Source organism: Protopterus annectens, chromosome 1.part1 (genome assembly GCF_019279795.1).
Source record: "Protopterus annectens isolate FY-2018-M chromosome 1.part1, PAN1.0, whole genome shotgun sequence".
Lineage (NCBI taxonomy): Eukaryota > Metazoa > Chordata > Ceratodontiformes > Protopteridae > Protopterus > Protopterus annectens.
The window spans coordinates 986,622,463-986,647,144 of record NC_056726.1 but is presented as its reverse complement, the minus strand read 5'-3'; positions in this window follow the sequence as shown (position 1 = coordinate 986,647,144).

The window sequence follows — 24,682 nt, the reverse complement described above, 5'->3', positions numbered from 1 at the left end:
GCAGTAACAGAAACCTGGTTAAAGGCTCCCGAGAGCACCCCAGCACTACCAGGTTATACCTCATACCCTGCTTTTTGGCCTCAAAACTTGGACCGAAAAACAAAAGGAGGGGGAGTATCAATATTCGTCAAAGATACCCACACCTCCAGGTTGGTGGCACAGCACGAAGCATCAAAGAATATCCATGTGCAACTAACAGTGGGTAAAACTTCATTCCAGTTTATAGCCTGCTACAGACCACCCTCCCAAACCCAGGAACCCCACTCGGCCTTCCTGAGAACACTGGAAAATATGAAGGTCTCTCCAAACACCATTATATTGGGCGACTTCAACTACCCAAACATAGACTGGGAGCATTACTCTAGCTCCAACACCCTAGCCCAAAGGTTCCTAGAATTTATAAACTCAAATGCTATGAAACAAGTTGTTACCACTCCCACAAGAGGGGAAAACATACTGGACTTGATCATCACCAACATGGGGGCTCTATGCACCAGACCAGAAGTGTATCCCTCACTGGTAAGATCAGACCATAAACTAATCTCACTGGATATTCACAGCCTGACCCCACCCCCTGCCCAGAAAACCACAGTGAAAAACTTCCGCAAGCAAATTTCACACTCCTCAAAACTGAGGTGGAATCCTTCAAAGCCCCCGGACCTGTGGAAAATACGGCCCAGACCGCAGAATCCTTTATAAACGCATTCTATGAACACCTTCAGGAATGCATGGATCATGCAATCCCAAATAAAACCAAGACCCAATCCTCCAAAGGCAGACGTCCTGTCTGGTGGACCCCATCCATAAATAAACTATACAATAGAAGGAGGAAGCTACTACATGATAGAGCAAAATTCCAAAAAGGGAAGGCATCTCTGATCAGTATTAGCAAAAAACTACGGGCACTCATAAAATCGTCTAAGGCCAGCTTTGAGAGAAAAATTGCACAAGACGCTAAGGATAATCACAAGGCTTTCTTTAGTTATGTTAGGAACCTGGTGGGAATTCCCAGATATGCTCAGAATTGGTCCAAAATGACAAAAAATACACCGAACCCACAGACATTGCCAACATTCTAGCTGACATGTTCAGTGCAAACCCCCCCCCCTCCCCACCAAAAGGGCAAATATCTATCCCAGCAGAGTGCTGCCCCCCTGACATCTCTGATGCTCAGGTAAGAGCCGCCCTCTCCAAAGCAAAAAACACAGCATCAATGGGACCAGATGGTGTCCCGGGCTGCATCCTACATGAACTCCAAGAAGAGCTAAACCCCAACATAAAACTACTGTTCAGTCTCAGCCTTACTACAGGATATGTACCCAAAGAGTGGTGTGCAGAAACAGTGGTCACTCCCACAAAGGTGGTGCCTCAACGGATGATGGAAACTATTGCCCCATAAGCCTGACTAGCTTGGTCTGCAAAGCTATGGAAAGGATCATCATGGACCTCATAAATAAAGATATTGGGGACCTACAGACACTGGATCCTACCCAGTTCGGCTTTGTTAAGGGCAGATCCTGCCTCTTAAACCTGGTTGGTTTCTTTGAAACAGTCACCAAGGCCATTGACGAGGGGAAGGTGGTCCACACAGCCTACCTGGACCTCGCAAAAGCCTTCGATACAATACCCCACTCGAGCATTATAGATAAGCTCACCAGCTTAAATATAAACCCCTATGTCACTAGATGGGTTGCAAACTGGATCAAGGACAGAACCCACATGGTTAAAACTGCTGGAGCCATGTCAGACTCCAAACCAGTTACAAGTAGCGTCCCACAAGGCTCAGTCCTGGGACCTCTCTTGTTTGGTATATATTTCTCGGATACAGGCCAACACGGAAAGACTGTGGCTGTCCAAGTTCGCAGATGACTGCAAACTGGGTGCCATAATCGACTCTCCAGCCGACACAAGCATCCTCCAAAAGGGCCTCATAGAAACAGACAACTGGTGCCAGAGCCATGGCCTCAAGCTAAACGCCAAAAAGTGTATAGTCATCCCCTTTGGAAAAAACAAAGTGCCCACAAATTACCATATAGGTGGTAATCCATTAAGTACAGAAGAAGTAATTAGGGACCTGGGGACCCAAATTGATAGCAATCTCTCATTTGACAACCACGTGGCCAAAGTGGTTAGAAAAACATTTTATATAGCCCACCTAATCATTTATGGGATTCACATCTAGATCAGGGGAGGTCATCGTGCCTCTTTACTCATCCCTCATCAGGACCATAATTGAGTACAATGCCCCTTTTGGGATGTACCTTACCAGACACCTGCAGCAACTGGAAAGACCCCAAAAGTACCTCACCAAGAGGATCAAAGGGCTCAAACAGATGCCATATGCTGCCCAGTTAAAGAAACTTTCGCTCTACTCAGTGGCATACCAGCTGCTCAGAGGCGATCTGTGCCTGACGTATAAATCCATGCCTGACCCGGAATTAATGGACATGCTGCACCTCAGAAAATCCAAATCCCATTGAGCTACGCGCTCTAGAGACTTGAACCTCAGCACTGAAATAAATAGGACATGCTGGAGGGACAGATTCATAACCCAGAGGCTCCCTTCACTCTGGAATAAAATCCCAGTCCAGGTTAGGTAGAGTCCCTCACTGACTCTCTTCAAGAGGAATCTTGATGAGTGGATGGCTAAATCGTATGTTTACCCCGGGTATCACTTCTGTGTCACTGTTAGACAGAGGCACAGTATACTAACCTCAAAAAAGGGCATAGCAAAATTAATTTAAAATGGGTGGCGAAAGCCAAACACACTCTGGCTAGGCTTATAAATGCCCTAGGGCAGACAGCCTAGCATGAACCTATGAACCTATGACCTGCATAGACAGGGTAAAAGGTGGAGGAGTCCCAGTTGATATTTGTAAAAAAGTGTTTCTCTAGGTTAGTTAAACAGGACGATGCCTGGAGTTTAGCCGCATGGAAATCATTTATCTATTTTATTTTATTTTACATTTGTTTACCTGGAAAGTCCAACTGCACACAGGTCCTTTTTCAGCACAGGCCTGGGGAGAAAAGCTCCAAAAATAAAAAGTACAAAATCAAAAGAACAAGATAAAAAGTATAAAACGTACCAAAAGTACAAAACGATTCACAGAGGTAATCTAAGATAAGTGATGTACATTTAAAAAAAATAATGATTAGGACTGTTAAACAAAATTATAGGTCAGCCTCTAAATTCCTAGAATCCCATAGCTCATATCTAGGTCTACTGAGACCCTCACTATTAAACCAAATACCTTATTCATGGGAGACTTTAACTATCACTCTATAGAATGGGAAATATGAACTGCCTTTAACTCGTACCCCCAATTCTTGGAATTTATTAACATAAATTCCCTTGACCACACACCTATGCACACCCAGCATAGTTTCAAACACACTGGATCTGGTACTCTTCAATACGGGAGAGCCCTGCCCCCAACCCCTCAGTGTCATTATGAAGATTGGGGAAGATGGGTGAAGGCTGCCAGCCTAGCCAAATAGAATTTGATACATAATTCTATCATTTGTAAATATAAATGTAAACTACAGGCTTGTTGTTTTAAATGTAAAGAAATGCTGTTACAAAAGTGTGGCAACAGTTCTCTCTACTGATCCAGTAAAAGCATGTGGTGACCCTTTCAAGGGAACAGTGGTGCCGAATAGTCTAGATGAAGAAATTCTTTCTACTGTTTTAACCAAGAGTTAAATTGCTAGACTTAAACATGCAAATGTATTTTTACTGCTCTGTTCCTGACCAGCTGCAAGATAACAAAAGGGGGTGTTAAGAATGTAAATGTAGTTAATGTGTCAGCCTGGGAACTCCAGGGAGTGTAAAAAGATGATGTAATGTTTTATCATAACTGCAGTTTCAATTTAAACAGTGAGAACAGAGATTAGTAAGCATTTTGATTTTGGACATCTAACTCAGCACTGCCTTGCTCTATGTAAGTAATTTATTTTAGAAGTATGTGTTCTTGTAGAAATAGCTAGGACTATAAAGATTAGACAAGTTTTTTTCTGTTATGTCAGAACTAAGTTTCTGTGTGATCTCTGAACTCGAGTGGCACTATGGTGTAGTAGTATTGTCGTATGTTTTAATATGTATTATTAAATATTTTAAAAATATTTTAACTGTGGCTGGTTTGTGTAGAGATAAGTAAGCTCTAGAGTACATTGAATGTACTCTAGTGATCCTGTAATAAGCACTTTTAAAGCCTTAAGATTGCTTATGTTGCACTACTATTGGATAATAATATTTCACAGTAATAATTGGACACCCTTTTAAGGGCCTTTGGGTAGCTGATAATTATTAGCTGGTGGTGGCAGTTATTACTACCATATAGTCTGGGTAAAGGGGCACAGCTGGATAATCTGTGTCAGCCTTTCCCAGGAGTGTCTGTGAAGTTGTATAAATACTTATCTCAAAGTGTATCTGTGTTTGTGTCAGCTACTTGGGCAGGGACATGAAGCACTGGTTGGACAGAGAGGGTACTGGAGGTTAGCTTGCCAGCTAGGCTGAGATCTGGACCCTATAGCTGTGCCAGTGGGGAGTGTTATTGGGGACCTGGGGAGCAAGGGAGAAACCATCCCCAGACTGACTGCGATCTCTGTGTGTATCTAAGGGAAATTGTACTTTACTGTGTGTATTTGTTATCCTTTCCTCTCTTATGAGACGCCCTCCCTGGTTTTGTTGGTGAGGATTGAGGCTCCTTGATTGCTGGGCCAGAGCATGGCCATCACAGTCATGTCCTCACTGGTAAGGTCAGATGACAAAGCTGTCTACTTTGAAATAAAAATGATCTCAGAAACACCAGAAAAACATATAACAGTTAGGAATTATTTCAAAGCAAACACTGTCCTTTTAAGCAAGTTTGTCAAAATTCATTGCCTTTTTTAACCTTGAGTTCACTGCAATCTATGCAGACTTATTTACAGAGACCCAGTACAACCATGTAAATCAGAAGTGTAGCTGGTTCAACCAGCGCCCTATTACAGTATTGTGAATGATCACCCCAACCCCTCTGCTCTTCAAGTAAAAAAAAAAAAAGCCAATCAATACATTGAAGTGACTGGTTTATTACAGTTAGATCTATGTCCCCCCAGCTCTTCCACTGAATAGCCAAAAAAAGCAGACATTCCATTTACTGGGACACCCATCAGGTGGCCAGATGCACAACCCACACTTCTGTCTCCCAAACAAGCCATTCAGGTCACATCTCTGTGCCCTACCTCCCCAACCTTCCCTCAACATAGTTTCTTTTAAACTGTAGCAAACTGTTTGTTACAAATGTACCAATCAGTTGCTACAATTTATACCCTGTGTGCATGGAATGCTACAGCACTCTTGCTTTAGTTAAAAAAAAAATCTCTTTTTTAAATTGTAGCAAACTGCTTCAATATATGAAGCAAATGGTTGCTACAGTTTTGCATGGAGTACTATAGCACTCATGTTTAGTTTAAAAAAAAAGAAAAAAGAAAAATAAAATTACTTTTAAACTCTAGAAAGCTGCTTGTTACAAATGTAGTAGTCAGTTGCTACAGTTTATAAGAAGCAAATGTCCAGCCATAAATGGTCCAGTTTGCGGCTGGACATTTGCTTCTTCTGTTATTGTGGTTTGTGTTTTTGGCTTTCTGAGTTTTTTGCTACAGTTTATACCCTTCCTGCATGGAGTTCTACAGCTCTCATGTTTTAGTTAAAACAAAAAATATATATATATTTTTTTACTTTTAAATTGTATCAAACCACTTGCAACAATGTAGCAAGCAGTTGCTACAGCTTAGACCTCACACGGTAGCCTACAATGCTCAGGTTTAACCAAAATACAATACTGGCTTTTAAAAGTTGGTATTGCATTGACAAAAGATTGAGATTTTCTGGTCACAACTGCCAACACTTTGAGCCCAAGGCAGTTGCCACTCTTGCCCCACCCCAACTATGCTACTGATATAAATGGGTATACAGAGACTGCTGTACTGATTAGAAGTAAGCCCAAAGCAAACTCCAAAACAAACCACACTGGTAGAATCATAACCTTAATAAGGTATATAAAAAAGGAAAAAAGTCATGGCTAAAATCTGGAAGAGCAACTCCCATAATGATAAGAACTCTCTTATTCAACTAAACAGGAAAATAAAAGGCCTAATTAAGTCCAACAAGGCCAATTATGAGGAGAAGATACCTCAAAGGCTAAAGACAACCACAAGGTCTCCTACAGTTATGTCTGCAACCTCAAAGGCAGCACAAAGGGGTGTGCCGAGCTAGTGGTCAATGGTGCCACCTTCACTGAGCACAGCAACATAGTGAATCTGCTGGCTAACAATTTCAACTCAAACTTCACCCCCCACTTCCCTTGTCTTGCCCTTGAAGCACCTATTGGCATAGCCTCCCTAAAATTATTAGTAGGGAGAAGGTCCAGGCTGTGCTCACAAAAGCCAAAAACATAGTCTCAGAGTGTCCCAACAATATCCCAAGATGCCTTCTAAATAGCTTGAAACAAGACCTATCAGTATCACTTGAGTCACGTTTCAACTAAAGCCTCAAAGTAAGCTTTTTATCACAAGAATGGGGGACTGTAATGGTTATCCCACTTCACAAGGTTGGACCATCAACTAGCCCCAGAAACTACAGACCCATTAGTCTGAATAGTATGGCTTGGTCAAGGGAAGCTCTTGCTTACTAAACCTTCTAAACCTGGTGGACATTTTTGAGAAGTTCAGCAAAGAAATGAATGAGTGGAAAATGGTATTTACAGCTGATATAGACCTGGCTAATGCCGTCCATACAATGCCCCACTCATGTATATTTGACAAATTCACCAAATTGGGCAAAAGCCCCTACATAACTCATGGATTGCCTGCTGGCTCACAGAAGGGACCTGGGAAATCAGGAGTGGGGAGACTACCTCCACTAATAGACCTGTCACTGGCAGGGTACGTCAGGGCTTCATGTTGAAACCACTCATATTTGGCATTAACTTGTTGGATGTAATGCCTAATGACAAGGGCCTTTGACCAAGTTCACAGATAATTTCAGATTGGGAGCTGTCATTCCCTACAACGCAAACATCTTAGAAGAGTGTCTAGTACAGACAAATTACTGGTGCCAAAGTCATGGGTTAAAACTCAGTGCCAAGAAGTGCATTATATTACTTTTTTGGAAAATGGCTAACCAGGCTAATTACTCATTGGTTCATAGGTATATACCAGGCTAATGACCACCAGGTCCTTTATAAGACTAGCTGTGAGTTCAACTCAATTATGTCCCTATATATTACAAGCATTTATTAAGAGGGGGTATGTTAGTTAGGAAGTTTCTAGACATTATGGAGGGGCGTATGTTATTTTGGACATTACTATCTGCCACTGTCTTAAAGAGACATTGGGGACAGACCTGGGGTAAACTTCCAATTTCCCATTCATTGTTCAAGACTACGCTTAAATGGGGTTAGGGATGGACCTTGCTTTACATGGATGGGGAGTCTGTTCTAGAGCACAGGGTTCATCTAAGACACATCTCTGTCTTGCCAGCATGTCTTATTTATGTCACAAGCAAAAATTTTAAATCCTTGGATCTAGTGGTTCTGATGTCGCTTGTTTTGCTGATGTGCATCAAAGCTGGATCCAAGGATCACCTCTCAGTAACCTGTAGGAGACTGAGTATAGACACTGGGATTTAAGGCAATCTGTATATGACAAAGTGTTTATACCCTGTATTCTCCTGGTAGGGAACCTTTGTGGATATTCCACCTGTTGTATATCTCTGGTTAGATACCTTCCCAAGAGGGTCAGCTCTTAGGGGGTTTGTTATTATCAACCTATATGGATAATTTAAACCCTATCCATCAAAATGACACCCCTAACAGTTGAACCAGTGGTCAGGAATCTAGGAACATATGTAGACAGTAATCTGGCCTTTGACCAAAATGTAGCTCTAGTAGTAAGAAAATTATTCTATGTTTAGTTAAGGACATGGTATCCAGGTCCAGGAAAATCACAGTACCACTTGATTTGGTCCTTATTAGACCTATCATTTAGTATAATACCCCCTTCAGCATGTACATGACCAGACATATGCAACAACTGGAACACCAAGAAAAGGTTCCTTATGAGGAGAATCCAGGGTTTAAACACACTGTCTTATACAGCTTATTTTAAAGCTCTGTCTGTAAACTAGGTCTCCTACATGCTAGTGATAAGCGATCTATGGCTGGAATACAAGGCATCCTTGTATCCAGCTCTGATGGACCTTTTGCACATCAGCAAAACAAACAGCATCAGAACCACTAGATCTAAGGTTTTAAATTTTGCTTGCAATGTAAATAGGACAGGCTGATGAGACAAATATGTGTCTCAGTGGATCCCTATGCTCTGGACCAGGTTCCCATCCATGTGAAAGAGAGTCCATCACTAATCATATTTAAACATAACCTTAACCAATGGATGGTAAATTGGAAATTCACCCCAAGTTTGACCTCCATGACTCTGATAAAGGCAGATAGTAACTATACTATATATATATATATATATATATATATATATATATATATATATATATATATATATATATATATATTTCACTGGCTTGTGTGAGTAAGCACAAAATTATCATTTTGTGAAATCACTCCCCTTCAACTATTTAAATTTATTGGCCATCCTACTGTATTCCATAGTACCAGCATACAAAAGTGACCACCCCCTTTCAATTTATCTTGCTGTTTTAAAAATAGTGACTCTCCACTAAAACTTAACTTTTTAGGCAGGTAAAACTTAAGTTACCTGCTTTCACATCTAACTTATCTAGTGCACACTACAGTGTTTAGGATAAACCATTTTTTTTCATCTTACCTTTAAGCACCCCTGTGACTAGCAATTGCTCTAATACCTGCTGGAAAGCACTAGGAAGCCTTAAACTGATACAAGCACTCAACTCTCCTTGCCCCCTATTCCCACCCGCCCCCAGTACTCGTACTTTTATAACCTCAAACCACTCCCCCTACTGTCCACTAACTTCCTGTACCTCACTACCGCCCTCTAAGATCAAACGGAATATGACATCACCCAGGAAGTTTATCATACTAACTCTTTTTCCCCTCCTACTTGTCCCTTACCTAGCTACCCTATATGAAACCTGGTCTTACATAGGCTTCCACCACCCAGGCTACCAAACCAACCCCTCACCCATAATTAACAACAGAGGCCATGACTCGACTCTACTCACCCACCTTGTTAGAACTCGAACGCTATGTAATTATCAAACCTACCAATATTAGGCCAAATGATAAACATTACTACAAACTTCTACTCAAAGCCCTCAAATTCATTACCACTCTGAATCACAGACTAGCCACAGATGGTGATATCCACCCCAACCCTGGCCCTTCCCTCCACTCAATTGTAATTCCACCCTATCCTCCTCCACTTCTCAATCTAAACTCTAGACCCTTTAACTCTCTTCTGACCTGTCATCTAAACATCAGAAGTGTAAACAATAAGATTCACAACCTACATGCCCTTTTAGCTACTTGTTCCCCAGACCTACTATGTCTCACAGAAACCTGGCTTAAACCAAGTACGAAAGACACACAGATAATCCCACCAGGGTATGATATACTAAGAGCAGACCGAATAACTTGTAAAGGTGGCGGTGTAGCCATACTCTACAAAAATACATTACAAATCTCCCTTGCCTCTCCACAACCCCTCCTAACAAACAATGCCGAAATTCTTCTTGTAAAACTTCAACCAAACAAACATAAAAGCATAAATATAGCATGTATTTACACCCCCCCAGGCAACAATAATAACAAAACCTTAGAGGACTTTCTCCACTGGTTAACTCAAACTCACCCCCAGGAATCCATAGTGTTAGGTGACTTCAACATCGATTGGAATTCCTTCTCATCTAGCTCCCCATCTAGCAGCATAAATCTACATGGCTTTTCTCAGCTCATATCCACTCCTACCAGACTAGGTAAACCCCAAAACAAAGACAGCATCCTGGACTGGATCCTTACTAATAAAGATCCTGACCAGTACTCAGCAGGTACTCACCCAGAGGACATGAGTGATCACTTACTCACCTATGTTATCAAATTCAAGAAAATCACCCCCTTCTTACAACCATAAAAAAATCAGGAACAATAATAAATTCAACGCCCATTTTTCAAACTGAACTTAAAGCCCACAACTGGACAATACTCAAGTCTCTTCCTCTTGAAGAGGCAGTTATCTACTTCAACACCACCTTCCTCAAGATTCTAGATTCCCATGCTCCAATACGGTCCATTAGAACTAAAACCAAAACCGTACCATGGCTCTCTAAGGAAACAAAATCCAAAATCCTATCTAGAAACAAGATGTGGGTCACATGGCGTACCTCTAAAGACCCACACTCCCACCAAACCTTCCGCAACTTAGAAATGAAACTAAAAGAATGATCTTAAATGATAAAAAACTTCTTCCTCCACCTCCAACACAAACACCTTAATAATCCACAAAGATTCTGGGCAGGCTTAAACAAGCTCCTGCACCCAGGCCAGGCAACCACCCCCACTCCAACAACTTGCAAACAACAGTGCCCTGTAAACATTGCTAACACATTCAATAGTTTCTTCACAGAAACTATACAATCCCTGGCCACACAATTCAAACAAACAACCAGCCCACTCCACTACCCATGCCAGCAGAATACTACAACTACATCAGATCATCTATTTACCTTCGATCCAGTACCCATATCCTTTATAACATCTTTTCTTAGAAAACTAAAACCCACTAAGTTAGCAGATGAGCTTCTCCCAGCTTAGTTTCTGCAAAAGCAGCTGAGGCCATTTCCTATCCCGTCTCCATAATCATAAACCATACCTTGTCAGAAGCCTTCATCCTCCATATGGAAAATGTCCCACATTATTCCTCTCCATAAAGGTGGTAGCTCACTAGAGCTAACCAACTACAGACCTATAGCTATACTCTCACCCCTGGACAAAATTATGGAAAAGTGTGTCCACAAACAACTGATGGAACCTCACCAAAAATAAAATTCTAGCTAACTCCCAACATGGCTTCAGGCCAAATCACAGTACCACATCAGCCCTACTATCCTTTTCTAATACCATCAATAACTTCAGAAACAATAATAAACTATCATCTGCTCTTTTCTTAGACCTCTCCAAGGCCTTTGATATGGTGAACCACATTCAACTCCTCCATACATTAAAAACTATCACTCAGCAATTCCACGCTGAAATGGTTCCAATCCTACCTGTCCAATAGGCAACAGGCTGTTCTATGGCAGGACAAATTATCTACATGCCTACCTGTTACACTTGGAGTTCCCCAAGGATCTATTCTTGGCCCTCTTCTCTTCACCATCTTTGTTAATGACCTGCCCACAATCACCCCCATGCCACATGCATTCAATATGCAGATGATTCGACTATCATCAGCACTGCCTCCAACCTGGCAGACCTCACTGCTTCAACCCAAGACACCTTCAACCTAATAGAAAATGGTTCTCAAGTCGACAACTAGTTCTCAACCCCAACAAAACAAAACTACTTACTTTCTCACCCACTAACAAGACTCTTCCCCACCTTCTCTATTACCTCCTCCAATGGAATCACTATATCACCAGAAGCTCACACAAAGCTATTAGGTGTTACCATTGATAACTCCCTTAAGTTTGACACCCATTTCAATCTTACCATCAAAACCGTCAATAAAAGCTTGGCTCTCTATAAAGTAAAACACTTTCTCACTCCTCATGCTAAAATTACAATTGCCAGCACACACCTACTATCAACTCTTTTCTATGCCTCCCCTCTTTACAAACCTAAACAAGACAACCCTTAACAAACTTGCTTCTTGTTACAATCACATAGCTAGATTTGCCACAAATTCCACCTTTAGAACGCACCACTGCACTAACTTGAAGCAACTAGGGTGGTTAGAGTTTTCCAGCCAACTCCATTTCAACCAACTCAAAACGGCTCACCAGATACTGTATCACCCAGAGAAAACACCAGCTCTGAAAACATCATTCACCCCTATATTAACCTGCAATCTTTACGCTCCTCCAATAAGATCTTAGCTCAAACTACCAAAGCCAATAATTCTGCTGGGGATTCTCTATTCTCAAACTTTGTAGGTAAAATGTGGAACTCCCTACCGACCATGCTCACCTCAGAACCCTCACTCCTACAATTCAAAAAAAAGCTTAAACCCCATCTCAATACTCTCTGGCAATGTCCCTGTTCCAAACCTGATTAACCACTATCATTTACCCTTCTCTTACCTCACTATCCTTAATCGCTTTTTAACAAGGCGCCTCGCCTTTGTAACTGACCTATGTTTTTTTTATATGCTGCTGTTTTTTTTTTTTTCCCAAGATGTGATGTATCTTTATATTGTATTTAGAACTCAACTATCTTCCTTTTTTTGCATTAACAGTGTTCATATGTCTGTTATGTACTTGGAGCTTTTCTCCCCGGGCCTCCGCTGAAAATGGACATGTATCCAGTCGGACTCTCCCGGTTAACAAATGTAAAATAAATAAATAAATAAATAAATAAATAAATAAATAAATAAATGATCATAGGCACTAAACAGCCTATAATTGCAAAGTACCTTGCTAAGGCAAGGGAAAACAGCTCCTGTACTTTACAAAAAAAGTACCAAACAAGACATGTCCCTGGGTCAGCTTCCAGTCAATTCTCCTGTCCGCCTGGTGAATCTGGGCATACTGGGGAAATGCAGCAATTGCCTCATGTACACAGACAACCCTCTCCTCCTATTACCCAACACTACAACCTGTGAGGGATGCACTTACATAGCCAAACTGGAATCAAAGCTCTCTCCACCCAAGACTGTGCTAGACAGTCAAGAGGAGAAAGTTAACACCCGCACTATACCTCAAGCAACACATAGCTCTTCTAAACCCATACCCACCAACACTCACACATAGCAACATTAAATCCACATATGTGGACACCCTTAACTGTAACCTGCCGAAGCAACAAGGACCTCTGAAGCTGAAATGCAAACAAACACCAATCACAACCAAAGTGTCACATAGCTTACAACACCAGTGTGTCACCCAGCAACAGCCCCTAAGGCAAGACAACGTACCTAACACTTTAGTCATAGGTGACTGTATAGTCAGGGACACTGATGTCTCACTTACCAGGCTGAACAAGGAGAAAATTACAGTCAGCTGCCTGTTGGGAGCCAAGATCTGCCACATAACGCATGGACTCAAGTCACGCCACAACAAGTACAAATATGACTCTGTCATTGTCCATGTTAGAGTGAATGACTTGAGAAGTACCTCCCTGGACTACATGAAAAGAGACATGGAAGAGCTCTCGGATCATGTGGCCCAGGCAGGTATGACCCTAGCCCTGAGTAGCATCCTGCCTTCACCCAAAATGATACCACAATATAAGGACAAAATGATTGACTTCAACAATTGGCTAAGCTTCTGGTGTCACTCAAAGGGGATCCAGTATCTGTCTGCCTGGGATGACATGATCGACAGACCATGATGCTTTGTCAGAGATGGTCTGCACCTGTCGCCCCTGGGAATCAGGTTACTGGCTAAGGCTCTTGCCACCCCATAGTGCCTTTTTTAGACAAAGTTCAAAGGACAAAACCACCATCATAACAGATACAAGGACGCAAATTCTGAAGGTAATGCTACTCAATCCTAGAAGTCTAAACCTCAAAATGCACTCTCTCGAGGCACTGCTAAAAATGGAGAACATTGATATCTGTGCAGTAACTGAGACCTGGTTCAAGGCTGCAGAGAGCACCCCTGCAGTACCAGGCTACAACTCTTACCACACTTTTTGGCCACCAAACCAGGACCAAAACACTAAAGGTGGAGGAGTGTCCATATTCACCAAGGATATTCACAACACCAGGCTAGCTGCCCAACACAATGCGTCTGAAATTCTCCAGGTGCAATCAATACTAGGTAAGACTGCAATCCAAATTGTAGCTTGGTACAAATACCCCACCATGCCCCAAGATACTCACTACACCTTTCTAAACATACTGGAAAATATTAAGGTGCAACCAAACACCCTACTACTGGGTGATTTCAACTACCCTACCATTAACTGGGAAAACTACTCGTGTACTAACACCTTTGCCCAACGATTCTTGGAATTCATAAATTCCAATGCCCTGGATCAACTAATCCATAGTCCCACCAGGGGCTCCAATATTCTGGACCTGGTCATTACCAACATGAAAAATAGATGCTCCACACCTATGGCCACCCCATCGTTGGTCAGGTCTAACCATAAGCTAATCACCCTTAACATCCACATCCCACCTCAACCCCCAGTAAGGAAACCTCCATAAAAAACTTCTCCAAATCCAGCTTCATGCTACTCAAGTCAGAAGTGACAAACTTCATGACACCCATGCAGACGGGAACTCAAATTTCGACTGCTGAATCCTACACTAAGGCACTGTATGAGCACATCTACTCATGCATGAATTATGCTATCCCAAATAGAACCAAGATGCCCTCCTTCAAAAAATGGAAGCCAATCTGGTAGTCCCCTGCCATAAACAAACTTTACAACAAAAGGAAGAAACTGTTGCAGAAAAGAGGAAAATCCCGAGATGCAAAAAACTCCTTTACCAGCCTCAGTAAGAAGCTGAGATCCCTCATAAAATCCTCCAAAGCTAGTTATGAAAATAAAATTGCCAAAGATTCCAAAGACAACCAGAAGTCATTCTTTAACTATGTCAATAATCTAAATGGCAATGCTCAGATCTGCTCTGAGTGACAACAGAATGGCATTAAATATACTGATCCCAAGGATATTGCCAATATCCTGGCAGATCAATTCAGTGCCAACTTCACCCCCCTCTCACCCCCTAAATGGCCCAACTCAATACGGGACAATTGCCAAATTCCGGTAATAACGGCCACCCAGGTAAAAAAATGCACTCTCCAAAGCTAAGAATACAGCATCCATGGGACCAGATGACATCCCGAGCTGTGTATTACATGAACTACAAAATGAACTGGCACCTCACCTAAGTGTCATGTTTAACCATAGCCTCACCTCAGGCTTCATGCCCAATGAGTGGTGCACAGCTACAGTTATCCCACTCCACAAGGAGGGATCCACCTTGGATCCTGGAAACTACCACCCCATCAGTCTGATGAGCCTAATCTGCAAGGCCATGGAATGTAGTATCATGATACTTATAAACAAAGACTTTGGCAACCTTTAAACACTGGACCCCACCCAGTATAAACAAAGACATCCACAACCTTTAAACACTGGACCCCACCCAGTTTGGGTTTGTGAAGGGCCGATCTTGTCTCCTGAACCTGACTGACTTCTTTGAATCAGACTCCAGAGCCGTGGACAAGGGTAAGGCGGTCCACACAGCCTATCTGGACCTCGCCAAGGCCTTTGACACCATCCCCCACTCTGGAATCATAGTTAGACTTACTAAGCTGGGCATTAATCCCTATGTCACTCGATGGGTTGCCAACTGGCTTATTGACAGATCCCACACTGTAAAAGTAGTCGACTCCAAATCCAGCACCAGACAAGTGACAAGTGGAGAACCTCAGGGTTCAGTCCTGGGACCGCTATTGTTTGGCATCTACTTTTCTGAGTACAGGCCAACACTAAGGGACTCTGGCTAACAAAGTTCTCAGATGGCATCAATCTGGGAGCCATTATTGAATCCCGAAATGATGTGGATACTCTACAAAAGGGCCTTACAGAAACATATGCTTGGTGCCAGAGCCATGGGCTCAAGCTCAATGCCAAGAAATGTATAGTTATCCCCTTTGGGAAAAAACATGTAGCCATGAATTACCACATAGGTGGCAGTACACTAAACACCGAAAGTGTGATAAGAGACTTAGGGACACAGGTGGACAGTGGTCTCACCTTCAATAACCACATCGCCACAACAGTCAGGAAATCCTTCTATGTGGCCCACCTCATCACTAAGGGCTTTTCATCCAGAAAAAAGGAGGTCATTGTCCCACTGTACTCATCCCTCATTAGACCCATTATAGAATACAATGCCCTGACTGGTATGTACCTCTCAAGACATCTACAACAACTGGAAAGGCAGCAGAAATACCTCACTAAAAGAATCACAGGCCTAAAGCAGATACCCTACAATGACCACCTTAAAAAACTCCAGCTATACTCTGTCACATATCATCTACTCAGAGGCAATCTCTGCTTAACATACAAGGCTATGTCAAACCCAGAGCTGTTAGACATGCTACACTTAAAAAAATCCCAATCTCTCAGAGCCACATGCTCCAGGGATCTAAACCATGTCATCACAATAAAAAAAACATGCTGGAGAGATAAGTTCCTGACCCAGAGACTCCTCAGAGTCTGGAATAGACTGCCCATACATGTCAAGCAGAGTGCCTCTTTGTCACTCTTCAAAAAGAACCTTGACGTTTGGATGGGAGAAAGGAAATTCACCCCGGGGATCACATCAGTCGCCCTGCTAGACAGGGGTCCAGGGAGGTAAATAGCGTGGGAAGAAATAGCCAGGGAATTGTTATGGCTAGGCTTGTATAGGCCCTAGGACAGATAGCCTAGTACCAACCTATGAACCTATGAACCTATACCTAAATTAACATTCTCCCCTGTATAACCTTTTGAAACTTCCTAAGATACATTGTCCTAATAAACACCCATGATACATAGGGATAGAATTGTGCCAGGTTACACAGTTAGGCTTATAAAGGCCCTAGTTGTCATTAGTCTAGCATATACCTTTGAAACTATGACATGCTAATGTACACTTAAAATGTATATTTATAAAACTTTTTTGTAATGATTATACCTCATCATTTACTTATAGAAGCATAGCTTACAGCTTTCTAAAAAAGGGTATGTAGAGTATAAATTTATAAAGACATTTTGCCTTGAGGTAATGAATGATACACAGTATACCTTATCCTGAGAGTCGCAGTAATGTTCGAGTCATCATATGCAAGGTCTTGTGCTTCGTTCCTCTGTCATTCGTGACAACTTCACAGAAGAATCTTATAAAAACAGATCAGTATGGGGGAGACCAGAAGTCAGTTTTCTGAGTATCTTACCATCACTGTTACTGTTTGATCTTTTCTGAGCTAGTGATGATGTTGTACATTCTGTAAAGTTTATTGGACCAGACGCTAGACTTAAAGATATAGAAGTTTATTGGAAGTGATCATTGCCCACCGCAAACCCGAAGTATTTAACGTGAAAAGGACAAATGGGCATATGTGGATAACCATTGTCCATTTGCAATCCTGTCCTCCATGCTTCTCAATAATTTAATGAAAGTAAGGAAGACAGACTGCCTGTAAGTGATTTATAAAGTTGAACCTAGACTCTGGAAATCTAGAGATGGTCTTAATTTTAGTGAGAAGAAATTCCACTCATTGAGCACATAGTAAGGAAACGTCTAATGCTTTTTATGAAGCATTGTAAGGAATACTCTAAACAATGTAGTGAAAAGACATTGACATTAGAATTTCTTGGGCTTTGAGTACACATTTTGAGCTTGGAAAGGGACTCTAAGCAGAAGGAGTGAATGTGATTGTAGACCATCTTATAAGTTATAACACTGAGGTTATAGTGGCTCTTTGTGTAATTGGTAGAGACTGGCTTTGCCATGGGCAGTGCAGTGATGTTCAAAATGTGGCAAATACACTATGAAGCTACGAATTTTACTAAGGATAACAGAAAGACTAGTACAGTTATTCGAGGTTCTGGTGGTTATGGATGGTAATCCACACTCAAGGATCAGAATAAGCAGTCTCTTGCTGACAGTACGTCTTGCTACATTTTGCTGCAAGTGGTTAGAAGACTGTATAATTTTTTATAGGTTTGAGCCTGAGGTGAAGGTAACCTGCTAACCAAAAATTAACCAATCAAATCCACCCCATAATGCAGGGGGATAAAGCCCTTATTGCCCCACAAATCCCACTAGGCACTGAGGCACAGAACCCTCCGTTTAAAGACACAAAACAGTACTGTAGATAGGATCACTGCAGCTCCAAATTGTCGAACACCAGATGGACGAGCAGGAAAGGTTAAAAAGTTCTTTTATTGCACACAACAAGAAAACCATCCAAGTAACCACTCCAAGTAACCAAGCTTTTCGCCTGTTCTTAACAGGCTTTTTCAAGTGTATTAGGTTGCTGCTTCATTCAGAGTTTATACCAAACCAACCCTGCTCATGTGATTAAATTAATTGCATGATTGTCATCAATTGATTAATACAAAATATTTAAAAATACATACCCTAAAACTGTAATTCTTTTCAAAACATTAAAACTGCAACTTTACTATCAAGTCTTTCCGTAGTTTGCATATAGGAAAAAAGTAATAAATATATATGTAACTGAACTTTCAAAACCTAAAAATATAACTTAATACTTTGTGTAAACTTACTGTGTGAAAAATAAGTTACAAAAGTTTATGTTGAAATGGAATACTTTCCTTTCGGGTACTTTAAACACACATTTTGTAACCACAAACACATTTACCTTTTTCATAACTTCAGAACAATGTGCAAGTTTTGAAAATATCAATTAAATACTTACTACCATATGAACACATAAACGACATTAAAACAAGGAAAGAGACAAGTGCGTTTTACAAGCATTCTCTCAGTTGTAAAAACATGGCATTAAAGTTTTTTGTAGTGGACAATGTAAAACAAGACTTGAGAGGAGGAGACTGGGAAACAATGCTGGGGATCAAAGAATTAACCTGGCAACTAAGGCTTAATGCAACCAAATATCCAGGCATTAATGAAGGGATAAGTTTAGGGGACATTCTTAGGGCTAGAAGAAACAGGATCAACTGAAGTACCCCACATTGTTACAACTTTTAGGGGTAACTGTATTAATGGTTCTGAATCTGGTCATTGCTGAGTTTCTAAGGTTCAACTATCATCTAAAAGCATTAAATATTAAAATAGTCATGTTTACAGTATTATTAGTTGTTTTATTGTAACCTAAACCAAGCAGTATATTTTAACATATTTTTTTATGAATTAAATAGGTTAGGGGTTTGTAGTAAGTATTTAATTGATATTTTCAAAACTTGCACATTGTTCTGAAGTTATGAAAAAGGTAAATGTGTTTGTGGTTACAAAATGTGTGTTTAAAGTACCCGAAAGGAAAGTATTCCATTTCAACATAAACTTTTGTAACTTATTTTTCACACAGTAAGTTTACACAAAGTATTAAGTTATATTTTTAGGTTTTGAAAGTTCAGTTACATATATATTTATTACTTTTTTCCTATATGCAAACTACGGAAAGACTTGATAGTAAAGTTGCAGTTTTTAATGTTTTGAAAAAAGAATTACAGTTTTTAGGGTATGTATTTTTAAATATTTTGTATTAATCAATTGATGACAATCATGCAATTAATTTAATCACATGAGCAGGGTTGGTTTGGTATAAACTCTGAATGAAGCAGCAACCTAATACACTTGAAAAAGCCTGTTAAGAACAGGCGAAGCGCTTTGTGGTTACTTGGAGTGGTTACTTGGATGGTTTTCTTGTTGTGCAATAAAGAACTTTTTAACCTTTCCTGCTCGTCCATCTGGTGTTCGACAATTTGGAGCTGCAGTGATCCTATCTACAGTACTGTTTTGTGTCTTTAAACGGAGGGTTCTGTGCCTCAGTGCCTAGTGGGATTCGTGGTACTGGTTTGTTTTCGTTGTATTGCTTCCTTATTGCCCCACAGACAATCCATATTACTCTAGTAACAGAAAAGCTGGAAGGACAGGGCAGGAGAGGATGGAAGTGAGTAGCTAATGCAGACCTGCCCATACTGGGAGGGGGGAGGCAGTCTAGACTTGCTGCAATAGCATTATGAGCCTGTTGAGATCCATGCTGCAAAAATATACCATTTCGTTTGGAGGTTGTTCATGCATAGAAGCTCACATGTACATCCGGATGTTTATTTGTTTATTTTAATTTTTTTATTAATGGTCCGACTCTAAACCAGTCACAAGTGGTGTCCCGCAAGACTCAGTCTTGGGACCCCTACTGTTCGGCATATACTTCTCAGAAGTACAGGCAAACACAGGAGGACTATGGCTAACCAAGTTCGCCGATGACTGACTCTCCGGCTGACACGGACATCCTCCAAAAGGGCCTTACTGAGATGGACACCTGGTGTCAAAGTCATGGCCTCAAGCTAAATGCCAAAAAATGCATAGTCATCCTGTTTGGAAAAAAACAAAACACCTATGAATTACCCCATAGGTGGCAGCCCCCTTAATACAGAAGAGGTAATAAGAGATCTGGGGACCCAGGTAGATAGTAATCTCTCCTTTGACAATCATATTGCCAAAGTAGTTAGGAAATCCTTCTATGTGGCCCATCTAATTACTAAAGTCTTCGCATCTAGAAATAAAGAGGTTATAGTGCCCCTCTACTCGTCACTCATTAGACCCATCATAGAGTACAATGCCCCATTTGGGATGTACCTCACAAGACACTTCCAACAGCTGGAAAGACCACAAAAGTACCTCACCAAGAGGATTACTGGTCTCAAACATATGTCCTATGCACCCCGACTGAAAAACTCTGGCTGTACTCAGTGGCATACCGCTTACTCAGAGGTGATCTCTGCCTAGCTTACAAAGCCATGTCCAACTCAGAACTGATGGACATGCTCCACCTAAAGAAATCCAAGTCACTGAGAGCCACATGCTCTAGTGAGCTAAACCTCACCACAACAATAAATAGAACATGCTGGAGGGATAGATTCCTGTCACAGAGACTCCCCATGCTTTGGAACAAAATTCCAAATTACGTCAGGCAGAGCCCCTCACTAACACTCTTCAAGAGAAACCTTGACGAGTGGATGGGTAACAGAAAATACACCCCTGGGATCACTTAATTGGCTCTGCTTGACAGAGGATCAGTTAATTAATCAATGCGGTGGCGAAAGCCGACACACTCTGGCTAGGCTTATAAATGCCTTCAGGCAGATAGCCTGGTACCTACCTATGAACCTATGAACCTATTTCTTTATTGATTGACTGACATTTGATTAGACTACTGGGAAAATCTGACTGGGTAGGAACCCATTTTCAGTGGAGGCCTGGGGAAAAAAAGCTCCAAATTATTAAAGATCATTTTAAGAACTTTTAGTTATGTACTTACCATAACTTTAGATGTTTGGAATCCATCTCGCCTACATTCTGAACTGATGGGTTCGGAGCTGGTCCTTGGCTCCGACTCCGCACGCTATACTATAGAGCGAAGTCTCTAATTGGCTGAGCTATTCTACATCCCTGGATGCACCACTACTGCTTCCCCAGATCTTGTTTGTCCGCACACATGCACACACACATAGACTGTAGGCATAACATTGCCAGGTGTTTCAAGATGAAACCGCTAAACTGAACCGTCCGGTCTCTTCTGATCTCCAAGGCAGGGGGAAGGAGGGTGGGTTATTAGGAATGTAGGCGAGATGGATCCCAAACATCTAAAGTTATGGTAAGTACATAACTAAAAGATGTTATGTGATCCTATCTCGCCTACATTCTGAACTGATGGGACAGCGTCCCTAGCACCTGATTCCTGGGTGGCTCACTGGAAAATACTCCTGAGAACTGTGGAACCGAAGGAAGCTCACCCCCAAGATGCCACGTCCAATTTGTAATGAGAAATGAATGTGTGAGGAGAAGACCATGTAGCCGCAGCACAAATGTCACTAATGGCAAGCTTAGAATGAAAAGCTGCCGAAGTAGCCATAGCCCTGGTAGAATGAGCTTTCACTGTAGTTGTAAGCTCTTTATTAGAAAGAAGATAAGTATGACTGATACAGTCTCTGATCCACTTGGCAATAGTGACCTTCGTGACGGCTTTGCCCAATTTATTGTCAGAAAAGGACACAAACAACTGATCTGTTTTCCGTGTTTGGTGCATCCTATCTAAATAGAAACGCAACTGCCTGTGAACATCCAATGAGTGGAAGATGTATTCCGCTCTGTCTGAGTAGTTTGGGAAGAAAACTGGAAGTTCCAATGACTGTTGAAGACAAAAATTAGAACAAACTTTGGGAACAAAGGATGGATTAGGCCTGAGGGATACTCTATCCTTGTGAAAAACCAGGTACGGTGGTCTGACACATAGGGCTTGAACTTCTGAAACTCTTCTGGCTGATGTAATTGCCACCAAAAAAGCAGTCTTCCAAGAAAGAAATTTCAAGTCACAAGTTGCTGCTGGTTTGAAGGGGGAAGAGGTCAAAGCACCTAATATGAAATTAAGATCCCACGGTGGAGCGGGATGAGAAATCGGAGGTCGTAGCAGCCTAGCACCTTTCATGAAGGCTTTACACAACTTATTGCTCATCAAAGGTGGGGCTATACTTTCATGAAAATTAGAAATAGCTGCCAATTGAACCTTGATGGTAGAGACCGAAGAACCTTGATTGAATAAAGAAGCTAAAAACTTCAAAACTTCTGACACCGGGGCAGTAATGGGGTCTAATCCCCGGAGTTGGGCCCAAATAGCGAATCTCTTCCATTTGCTGTTATACATTTTTTTAGTCGAAGTCTTGTGGGCCGAGGACAAGATGTGTATGACTTCCGAATCCAAAACATGGTCCCTGACTATGGTCGGAAGTGAAGGAGCCAAGCTGTTAACCTCAACGAGTGAAGGGACTGATGAAGCTGTCCTGACTGGTGGATCAAGAGGTCTGGAATCTGGTCCAGGAACCATGGACCGTCCAGTGCATATTTCCGAAGAAAGGGCAACCAGACTTGACGAGGCCAGCATGGGGCAACTAAAATCATCTTGCTCTGCAAGAGAATCGCCTTCTGGATCACCCTGGGAAGAAGGGGAACCGGTGGAAAGGCGTATAGTAGGCCGGTGGGCCAAGCTTGGACTAGGGCATCCTTGGGAAATTCCCGCGGAACTGGGGTGAGAGAGAAGAACTGTTGAGATTTCGTGTTGAGAGGAGTTGCAAAGAGGTCGCAACAAGGATTTCCCCATCTTCTGAAAATCTGAGTTGCCACTCTGTCGTTCAGAGACCACTCGTGCGGGGAGAGAATAGTTCTGCTCAGTCTGTCGGCTATCACATTGGACCTCCCCGGAATGTGTGTTGCTACCAAGAAACGGTTGGTTGCAATCGCCCAATCACATACTTTCATGGCCTCTCTGCAAAGGGGGTAGGACCTGGTCCCTCCCTGCTTGTTCAGGTACCAGACTACTGACATGTTGTCGGACTGAATGGCAATCCTGCCCTGGGGGAGGTAACTGTGTAGTGTTTGTAGTGATAGAAGCACCGCCCTCATTTCCAGTATATTGATATGGAGGGAACTCTCGTCGGAGTGCCACTTGCCTTGGACTGACCTGCCCAGGTAATGTCCCCTCCACCCCGTCTGGGAGGCGTCCGTAGTCAAAGTGGCCACTGGAGGTGGGGGAACGAAGGGTCGCCCCTGATCCAGGTTGGAGGAAAGAAGCCACCAACGGAGGTCCTGTTTGCACGTCTCCGTGATCAGAATGAGGTGACTGAGAGGGAGATCCTGATAAGACCACTGGACTGACAGGAGCCACTGGAGAATCCTCATATGCAATCTTGCTAAGGGAACTAGGAGAACGGTAGCCGACATGGAACCCAACAGTTGTAGGACCAAGCTTGCTGGGGCTCGGCGTTTGAGGAGCAATGCTCGGACTTGACACTGTAATATTTCTATCCTCTCTGAAGGAAGATAGACCCGCATTTGCTTTGAGTCTATCTCTACTCCGATAAACCGTATGCGCTGAGATGGCAGCAACACAGACTTTTCCCAATTGAAGGTGATTCCTAGGGAGTTGCCTAGAGATATAGTGGCTGCTAGGTTTTGTAAGAGTAGACGCCTGGAGGTGGCAGTTAGGAGCCAGTCGTCTAGGTATGGAAACACCTGGAATCCTAGACTTCTCAGGTGAGCAGTCACCACCGCCAAACATTTGGTGAACACCCTGGGGGCTGTGGTGAGACCAAAGAGCAGTGCACGGAACTGGAAATGACTGTCTCCCAGGCTGAAGCGCAAGTGTCTCCTGGATGCCTGATCTATCAGGATATGATAATAGGCGTCCTTGAGATCTATGGAGCACATCCAAACACTTTCCTCTAGCAGCGGGAGAATGGATTGTAAGGTGACCATCCGGAACTTGGACTTCTTGACAGAACGGTTGAGTTTGCTGAGATCCAAGATGGGCCTCGTGACCCCGGTCTTTTTTGGCACCAAAAAGAATCTTGAGTAAGTCCCTAATCCGGTCTGGTCTTCGGGGACTGGTTGGATGACTCCTTTTTGAAGCAGCTTTGAAATTTCGATGTCTGCGAGATCCCGTTGACTGGGTGGTGGGTCCGGGATTTTCCGGGATGGTGGGGGGGGCTGAGAAAAGGGGATGTTGTAACCTCCGGCAATGATCCGGAGCACCCATCGGTCCTGAGTGATATTCACCCAGGCCCTTAGGTGCCTCAAAAAACGACCCCCGACTGGCTCCGGAGCGACACAGTCGGGCAATCCTTCAGGGATGCTGGAAGGTTGAGGAGCCATGAAAGGACTCGCGGTCTCCAGTGTTGTGGGGGCCTCTGCTGCCACTGGGACGGCATCTTCCTGAAAAATTTCCCCCTCCTCTGCCTCTAGAAGGGGGATCATCCTGCTGTGA